This window comes from Euprymna scolopes, chromosome 46 (assembly GCF_053919585.1).
Source record: "Euprymna scolopes isolate OS-2025 chromosome 46, ASM5391958v1, whole genome shotgun sequence".
NCBI classification, from domain to species: domain Eukaryota; kingdom Metazoa; phylum Mollusca; class Cephalopoda; order Sepiida; family Sepiolidae; genus Euprymna; species Euprymna scolopes.
The window spans coordinates 65,456,628-65,466,513 of record NC_136527.1 but is presented as its reverse complement, the minus strand read 5'-3'; the positions used below and the strand labels follow the sequence as shown (position 1 = coordinate 65,466,513).

The following is a 9,886-nucleotide window of genomic DNA, read 5'->3' as shown; positions in this document are numbered from 1 at the left end:
TTTCTTTCCTTTTTATTTTCTGTGAACCTGCTGTCTGGTCCACATTTTAGAAACTAACTTCTACCAGTTAGCTTTTAGTTAACAAATTCATTTTTTCTTTCTTTAAAACGGATAACATATGAGGTGAATAGAGTTGCGTTAGGAAGGGCAAATTACAGAGGGCAATAGATGGAGGAGGGTTGCCATCTGGAAGAAGTAGTTAAGAGGTCGTGCGAATTACGATGTCAGTGAACTGTGTTAATTTCTATTTAGATTACAAAAATATTCCGATAAAATATTAAATTATAATAACAATGAAAACTATCGGTGCTATCTAATAACTGTTTATGTAAATTTCTTCCGTTTAATGTTCTGCGTACCTGCTCTTCCGGTCGTCATTTTGAATTTTGTTCAGAAAGTCATTTTTTCTTTAACGCATACAGCTCACACTCATAAGCAAATTGCCAATCACAAAAGTAAGTATTGCTTATATTTAGTTGCATTTTAGAGTTCATTGATATTTGTTAAAAATAAATGACGTTGTTTTTAGTTTCCAACTTGTGATGGATTAGGATGTCCAAAACAGTACACTCCGGCAATATTCAATGTCACCCTGACTTGATTTTTAAAACATCAAAAATAATCAAGGAAATTTCAAATTCTAGTAAAAAAAATAATTGTTATAGAAAATTAACTATTTTAAGTTGGGTTTGTATTACTGTACACATAGATTCGAAAAAGTTGTCAAAAAACAAATATATAACAAATAAATGTTATCAAAGGCAAGATAAGTTACTTTCCTACCAAACTGGATATATTTTTCGTGTTTTTATTCAATGTAACATGCTTATTCAGCTCGAAAATCATACAGTGTTTACCGATGTATTGGAACATTTAAGATGGCGTCTTATTCTCTCTTTAACACGGTAAGTGTGGGAAAAGATGTTATAAATAAAAAAACCGGATAAAATACTTTTAAAAACTCGCTCAATATATGTTACCGTGACATAGGTTGACATATATTCGGCGGGGTTTTAATAGTATTTTGTATAGTTTTTTTTTTTATTTATAACACCTTTTTCCATACTTACGGGGTTAAAGAGGGTGTGAGACGCCATCTTGAATTTTCGAATACATCGGTAAACACTATGTTTTTCGAGCTGAATAAATATGTTACATTGAATAAAAACACAAAAAATATATCCAGTTTGGCAGAAAAGTAACTTATCTTGCCTTTGATAACATTTATTTGTTATATATTTGTTTTTTTGACAACTTTTTCGAATCTATGTGTACAGTAATACAAACCTTTAAGTTTAATGTACAAAATAGTGTACACCCTCTTCTCAGGTTAAGAATGAATTAAATAATGACGTTTTTTGTTTTTTGTTTTTTTCTAGTAAGTTTTTTAACTTTTTCTTTAAGACACTAAAATTTAACCCTAACATAACAAACACGATGCAGTTTTGTGTGTGTGTATTACGATTGTGTGTTTTCGCTAGAAGACTGTTTATTTTTATGTTTTTTTTTGTTTTTTTTTAATTTGAGGGGCATAATGCGATTTTAGGATGTGTGTTTTTGTTTTAGCTATGAGACTGTTTATTTTTATTTATTTATTTTTTTATGAACGGCAGAATGCGAATCTAAAAGACTGGACGAATGTTGTCACTGGATTAAATTGAATTCATTTTTCAGTCCTATTCTTTAATATAATTTGCCTTTATAGTTCTTTGCTTTTCAAACTTAAACGGCTTCAGCCATTTCCGTTTTGCTCAGTAAGTTGCAATTGTAAACATTCAGATCGATATGCAAACATTTTTAAATCTAAATTTTAATAGAATATTTTTGATATTGTATTTATTTCTTTTCAGTTTTCTTAGATAAGTAGACCGATACTATTTTCAGATAATAACTTTATTCATCCAAAATGATGGAGGTCTGAAACATACAATGATATTATGGTAACATGGATATAAACATAACAATTCAACTATCTGTTGGCTAAATCTAAGATTCACTAATGGCTGGATTATGATTATGTAATACACTATCCTCTGTCCCTCCCCGAGTCATTTGAGAGTATTCTGAATGACTGATTTAATGTATGTTACTGGTGATGATTACAGATAGGATGATGTTCTTTTCAAAGATAATTTTTTAATAGATAGTGTCTTTATACTGTCTTTGCACTATGACCTCAAATCATGTGGGAAAATGAAATTAAAATAAGAATTAATAAGTGTGCTGCTTGTACATAAAATAAAGAGACAGTCATGAACCATCATTGGATTGACTGCCCTCTGGTTCGTTCGGCGATTATTCGGCCCCATTTGATGTTCATAATCACTGAGTCACTTTGGTTCTTGTTGTGGGCGACTGGAGCGTCTTGGAGTTTGGTCGAAGGAAAGTTGTTCTGGTCTTTATCTAGATGTCATGCCCACTGTTGTCCTGTAGTTTCGAGTCTGTGACGGTCTGAGATGGAACAGCTGGGGCTATTGTTATCCCACTCACTGGTGTAGATGGGTTGGGATTTCCTCCTTTGAAGTGTTATCTCAAGTCATGGTTGATGATATGTTTTTCAGGAGGGGAATACAACGGCATGTACTTTCGTAGGAACTTCCTGTTGCGTAAATGTCACTCTGCCTGATCCGTCCATGCGTACAACATACTGGTCAAATTGATGAACTTTAACGACAGTTCCAGTTTTGTCCCATTTTCTTGGACAAAAGCCAGTTTGATTTTGGATCGTGCCCTGGTCTCCCACTCTGAGGGGTGGTAGCCGCTTTGTATGCTCAGCTAAGCGTTCGGCAGTTTTCATGTGTCGGTTGTGTGAAGCTTCCTCTCTCAGAGTAAGGGTGTCACTCCATGTCTCATGAGGCTTGTAGCGGCCAGGCAAGATTGAGATGAAGTCTTGGATCGCCCGCCCAAAGACACACATTGCTGGAGATAATTTTGTGTCTCTGTCCGGGGTGTTTCGATACTGCAACATGGCATGCTGAAAGGCATCAGTGTCTAGTTCACTAGTTGCTATGTGGAAAAGCTACAGATGAGAGCCTATGATGCAACTCCAGGTCTTCAGGAAATCTCTGGTTGTTGAAGCTGTAAACTCTGGACCGCCATCTGAAGATAACTCATCTGCTCTTCCAAATGTGACAAATGTGTGTCGTAAGCAGTCAATGAGGCCAGAGGCACCATTGTGTGCCCTTTTCAATGATGGGCCAGTTTGAGTATCTATCAACAATCACCAGGTAATTACCACCTTTGTAGTGGAAGAAGTCCGCACATACACACTGAAATGGATACAAGGGGTAGACAGGTGGCATTGGTGGTGCACTTGGTTTAGATGGGGCATTTCGGTTGCAATAATTGCAAGAGTTTCTGAGTTTGGTGATGTCATTGCTTATACCAGGCCAAAACACAGAGGTTTCTGCTCTTGACGTCATGGATGAAATGCCTTGATGTGCAGAGTGCTATGCTGTAAGCACATCTTTTCTCAGTAATGGGGGAACCACTATCCTGTGTTTGTATATAATGACACCATTAACGGTGGAAAGGTGGTTGCGGAACTGATGGGATCCTCTCAAGGAAGGCGGCAGATTATTTCGGATGTCTGACATTCCACTTTCAATTTGCTGTACTAGCTTGAGCATGTCCTCGTCGCTGGCTGTTGCAGTTCTAATCTTGTCGCAGGAGATGCACTGCAATGATGTGAATGAAAACAAGGCTGATGAGTAGAATATGGCTTCACCACATTGCAAGGCCGTGTCTGGCTCTCCGGTCGTAATGTCTGAGGCTTTGTGCTGCAGTGTTGGGATGGTTTGTGGCACCTCACTCCGGCTGTAGCCATCAACAGAGGCTATGTCATCAATGAGAACCATATTGTCAGACCTTCTAACTGGGTTTCAAGATACGGTATCAGCAGCACGGTGTTTGGCACCAGGCACGTGTAACATTGTCAACTTGTACCTTAGGGTCTTTTCCTTCAGATTGCGAAGTCTTAAATTGGGGATGTCATCCAGTGATCTGTCCCCAAAAAGCTTGATCAGGGGCTTGTGATCTACTGCGATGATCAACTTGTCACATCCCAGAACAAAGTATCTTGCTTTCTCCAAAGCGTCAGCAACTGCAAGGGCTTCACCTTCGACGATTACAGCCAGGCAATTTCACAATGGACAAGAAATGCAGAGACGTGGCAAGGCCTGTTTATTTACCTGCGTAACCCACTGCAGCAAGGTTTGACACAAGACCTCCATCATAGATAAATAGACCGATACTATTTTCAGATAATAACTTTATTCATCCAAAATGATGGAGGTCTGAAACATACAATGATATTATGGTAACATGAGTATAACATAACAATTCAACTATCCGTTGGATAAATCTAAGATGCACTAATGGATGGATTATGATTATGTAATACACTATCCTCTATTTCTTTTCTCATTTTTAAAAACATTTTTAAATTTAACTTTTTGGTATTGTATTGATTTCTTTTTAGTTTTCTCTTCTCGTTTTTATAATTGCAAATTTGTTCCATTACATTACAAACCATTCTTATTTATTTTATTGGCATAAGAAACTGATCCTCCAAGTTGTTTTTGTTTTGTTTTTAATTTCGTTAATATTTTACAATAAATGTTTCTTCTCTAAAAGCGCTGTGCATTTTTTTTTTTTAGATAATCTTATTTAATTTTTAGAACATGAATTCATTTGGATATTATAATGTAAATAAAATTCCAACATTAATGAATTGAAAGGCCAGTAGCTGTACCTGTCTTGAATGACCTTTAGGCACCTCCAACCCGTTGTGTAAAACGTCATCATTATACACATAAAGTAGTGACGTCTTCATTTCGTGTGTTTGGGTGCGTTTCTATGGAAGATCATTTATGAATAGATAAAATGTACAATAAAAAATGGATAAAAAAACAATATAAGACTTACTTTTTATAAAACAAATATATTTTTAATAACGAACTACACAGACGATAAAATTAGTTTTACCACCTGTTCTGTTGATATAAACATGATGTCGCTTTCTGTACTTTCTTGGAAAAAAGCGCAAATTTTGATTATCATCTCTGTCATTTTAAATAATTAAATCCAAACGATTTTTTAGTCGATTTTTCTTTTGCAATTTTTATTATCTCAATAGTCATATATTTTATTATATGAATATATATTTTTAATATTGGAAACCTGTTATATAAAATATATGTTTAAACTTCATATGGCGTAATATTTGAATTTAATATCATTTAAAGCTTTTTTTAAAATAATTATTTTTTCGAATTCTGTTTTTTTTTTGTTATAATAAAAATAATTATATTACCCAGAAAAATCAAGGAAAATTGTTTTTTTAACATAATAATATTGATTTTATGTCCAATTTTATTTACAACTTTAAGGTAAGTAAAAAAATAAGAGGAGTTTATATATATATATATATATATATATAGAAATAACTATTTTTTAATTATTTAATCTTTTCAGCTTTAAAAATGTTTCAATTTTTATTGACCTACATTTATCTTTTTAGTTTTCGTAACATGAAATATGAGGAGGGGGTAGAACACCTGGTAAAATATATTTCCTCTAACAAAACCTACTTTTATTATCTAAGTTAATTTAATAATGTATGAATATCGGAAATTTCAGAAAATATGACTATTGTTTGACTTTTGCTAAATTTTTAAAACATGGGTGTGTCTACAGGTTAAAAAATGTCACTGCATATGAATGTTGTTTTAAAGCGTCGATAATGTAAACACGATTTTTGTCTTGCGTTTTCATTATTTTTGTATGTTGTAAAAAATTAAAAACATATATTGTTATATTGGTAGAGAGGCCGGTTGATAAATTAGGAAATAATCATAACCGAATAAGAAATAGTTTTTTTTTTATCTCTTAGGGAACACCTACGGCGAACGGGGAATTTAAATTCAAATAAATATGAAAGCATGCACCCCCCTTGCCTTCAGCGAGCGTGAATTTAAATTCAATAAACAAAAAATAAAATAAATAAATAATAATAACAAACAAATAATGCACTAGCGTTCGAGGCGTACACACACACCCCTCCCTCCCTCTGAAAATGCAATGCGCGAAAGAGCCCACTATCAGCAAAGCTGATGAAGGAGAGAGAAAGAAAAAGTGAAAGTCAATGCGGACAAGTAGAGAAAGCAGTTTTTGAACTGAACATTTTTTTAACGGTGCAAAACGATAGCGTTGGTATAAGAATATTGAGAGGCAAAAAAAAAAAACAGAAAAGAAAAAGAGACTGGGGAGAGCAGTGAACGTTGTCAAATGGACCGGTTGTTTTGTTTACATTTGAGCGAATAATGAATCAAAAAAAAAAAAAATTCGCTATGAGCCAGTGATACTTAGGAATGCCCAAAGTGCAACGTAAACAGATTTCCCTAAAATAAACAAGGGTTGAATTCTTTCAGCCGAGAATGGACATCATGAAAAGTTCATGGCAAAGATATCAAAGACGAATAAGAAGAAAGTTGCAACGAATAAAAATATCGTCATGTCGACGGACGTCCCCATCCAAGAAGTAACCAAACAGGAAAAATCTCGCGAATGATGAACTTTGTGGAGACATTATGAAACACGAAAGTCCAATTGGATAAAGTTAAGTGACTATTATGATTTCCCCATCCCGATATCCCCACTCCTTGTCCTTGGCCGAACTGTCATACCATAATGGAAATGGTATATACATTTTCTCTTATATTATTATTTTTTGTTTGTCACCTTGTTTTCTTTTCTTTCTTTTATGATGTTTCCTTTTTTATCATCCAACCTCACCCCAACCTATTGCAGTCTGTTTGTCAAATAGGTCAGAAATCATGGACGACACTTTACTTGTCATTATTTTATTATTTTTATTTTTATATTGTGTTACGGACAATGTAGGGTGAAGCGCTGATCTGGAGTCATAAGATTCTTAACAGGGGACATCCACCCTGACTCAGCTTTATACCGGTCCAGAACAATATTAACAGTTTATTTGAAGCTTCTTTTTTTAAATGATAAAAAACTAGGATGATAATATTTAATTACAATTACATTGTATTACAGGGAGGTTAAAACTGTGGCATAAAAAATTAGGATGATAATATTTAATTACAATTACATTGTGTTACAGGGGGGGTTAAAACTGTGGCATGAGTTGGAGGTACCTAATTACCTTCCTGCCGAAGGAGGATCTGCTCTCACTTAAGTAGAACTCTGCATCCTACTTAACATTCTCATGACATTCTTCCAAGAAATTTAAAGAAAGTGGTAAATGTTTACTTTAACTACAACACAACATCGACCAATAAAATTTGGTATTTTAGGGGGTTTCAGTGTTGGTGACAACAAGTCTGATATTGAAACCCATCGCAAATTTACAGTTTGCATGGTATTAACCCCTTGACTCTGGCACTATTTTGCGTCATTTCACCGCCTTTGTTAACATTACGCAGTAGCGATTCTTACTTAAATGTACATTCACGTGCACACACGCATGTGCATAGTAATGTGAAGTTTTACAAGGCACATGAATACATGGCAGACACTTTAAATTATTAGAAACATTTTCATAAAATAAAAATAGTTTTCACCTTATTTAATAGTGAAAATAATGCTGTCCATTAAAAAATAAAAATAGTTTTCACCTCCAATAGTTAAAATAATGCTATCTATTAAAAAATAAAAATAGTTTTCACCTCATTTAATAGTGAAAATAATGCTGTCCATAAGTTTTCACAAGCAGTTTACAAAAACATGTTATGTTTTTCGTTCTTCTTTTTGGAAGGGACTATTCAATTATAGAACTTGTATTGTTTTTAACAGGTACTTCTATAGTTTAATTGACCGTTTTTTCTATAAGTAACTGAACAGAAGAAATGTTTAATATTGTATAAAAATTCTCTTTACAGTGAAACTTCTGGAGAATGCTGTGTTTTATGTTTTAAAAATAGAAGGGAAATTTAAAGTTCGTTCTGTTTTAACCTTTCTTTTAAAATGCACCCTTCAAAAATCGAAATTAATCGAAAGAATAACATTCAACAATCATACTTTTTATATATAAAAATAAAGGTTTTTATAAAAATAAAATTTCATTAACAAAAACGAAATAATTTAATTTTTAAATGCAAAAAATCAATTTGGTGTTAAACCATTTTGGTAGTTTTTTACATAAGTCCAACTCACTGTTCACATTGGAAATGTCGACTTTTATAAAAACACCCCAACCTTGCAATCATTATCTCTTGCTGTTCTCATATGACTACATATCCCTGGATTACTCACTCATCTCTCTGAATATTCCATTGATCTAGATCCCAGTCATTACATATGAGCCTATTGTCTTATCAGTTCAGAATGCAGTCATTAGAGTGTTGTTGGTTTACCACTCTCATTGATCTGAATATACTCTTTGAGTCAAATTCCACTTAGTAAATATGAGCCTCATGTCATATCAGTCGAGAGTATACTGTGGTGAGTGTAATTAGTATTACGCATGTGTAATCCATTTTGACTTTACTCTTCATATATGTAATCCATTTTAACATGACTCTTCATATATGTAATCCATTTTAACTTGACTCTTCATATATGTAATCCATTTTAACTTGACTCTTCATATCTATAATCCATTTCAACTTGACTCTTCATATTATAATCCATTTTTACTTTACTCTTCATGTGTGTAATTCATTTCAACTTGACTCTTCATATGTGTAATTCATTTTAACATGACTCTTCATATGTCTAATACATTTTAACATGACTCTTCACATGTGTACAATCGATACAAATTGGTCTACTATCTAAAATCTGATATACCATATCTTTCATGTAACAAAAAAGCAATTCTAATATTAGTTTTCATTTTCATACATAAAGTCAAGTACCCATTCTCATGTTCCTGTATATTTGTTTAATGAACGTCATTTTTTATTCGCAGATAACAAATGCAGTAAAGAATAAATGACCTATCGAATCAAGAAGACGTGGCATTTTTTCTTCTGAAGTGAGTAAATCGATATGATTTGATTTTTTAAAGAAAAGCAGTAAAGCAAATAAAAGCGTCTCCTATAAAGGATGTCGATAAATGCTGTTAAATGTTCTGATACGATCAGCAACATGCAAACACGCGTTCGAGAAAAACGTTTTTCTTGCGACGTTTGTTCATCATCGTTTTCACAAATCGGACATTTAAAGTTACATCTGCGCAAACATACTGGAGAGAAGCCTTATTTTTGTGATGTGTGCCACTCAGCCTTTTCGCAGAATTCAAATCTAAAGAGACACATGCGAACACACACAAAAGAGAAACCTTTTTCTTGTGAAGTCTGTGGCTCAGCGTTTGCACAGAATTCATATCTCAAGATTCATATACGAACACACAGTGGAGAAAAACCTTTTTCTTGTCAAGTTTGTTCCTCAGCATTTTCAAACAATTCAGATTTAATAAAACATGTACGCAAACATACTGGAGAGAAACCTTATTCTTGTAAAATCTGCAATTCACAATTTTCATACAGTTCTGCTCTTTACCGACACCTGCGCACACACACTGGAGAGAAACGTTATTCTTGTAAAGTGTGTTTCTCAACATTTTCACAAAATCGTTCGTTAAAAGCACATATGCAAACGCACATTAAAGAAAAATGTTTTTCTTGTGAAGTTTGTTCATTAGCATTTGCAAATAATTCTGATTTACAAAAACATGTGCAAAAACACACTGGAGAGAAACGTTATTCTTGTAAAGTTTGTGCTTCAGAATTTTCGGACAATTCTGCACTTATCAGACACATGGAAATGCACACCGGAAAGAAAGCTTTCTCTTGTGACTTCTGTTCGTCTGCATTTGAATTTATGTCTGTTTTAAAGAGACACATGCGAA

General features: G+C 33.5%; 1 long non-coding RNA gene across 1 annotated transcript; it reads left to right on the top strand.

Moving 5' to 3' along the window:
- Positions 1-373: 373 nt before the first annotated feature.
- On the top strand, positions 374-9,056 carry LOC145270581 (uncharacterized). Its single transcript, XR_013865455.1, has 2 exons — positions 374-455; positions 8,945-9,056. It is a non-coding gene; the product is annotated as an uncharacterized LOC145270581 (long non-coding RNA).
- The last annotated feature ends 830 nt before the right edge of the window (positions 9,057-9,886 follow it).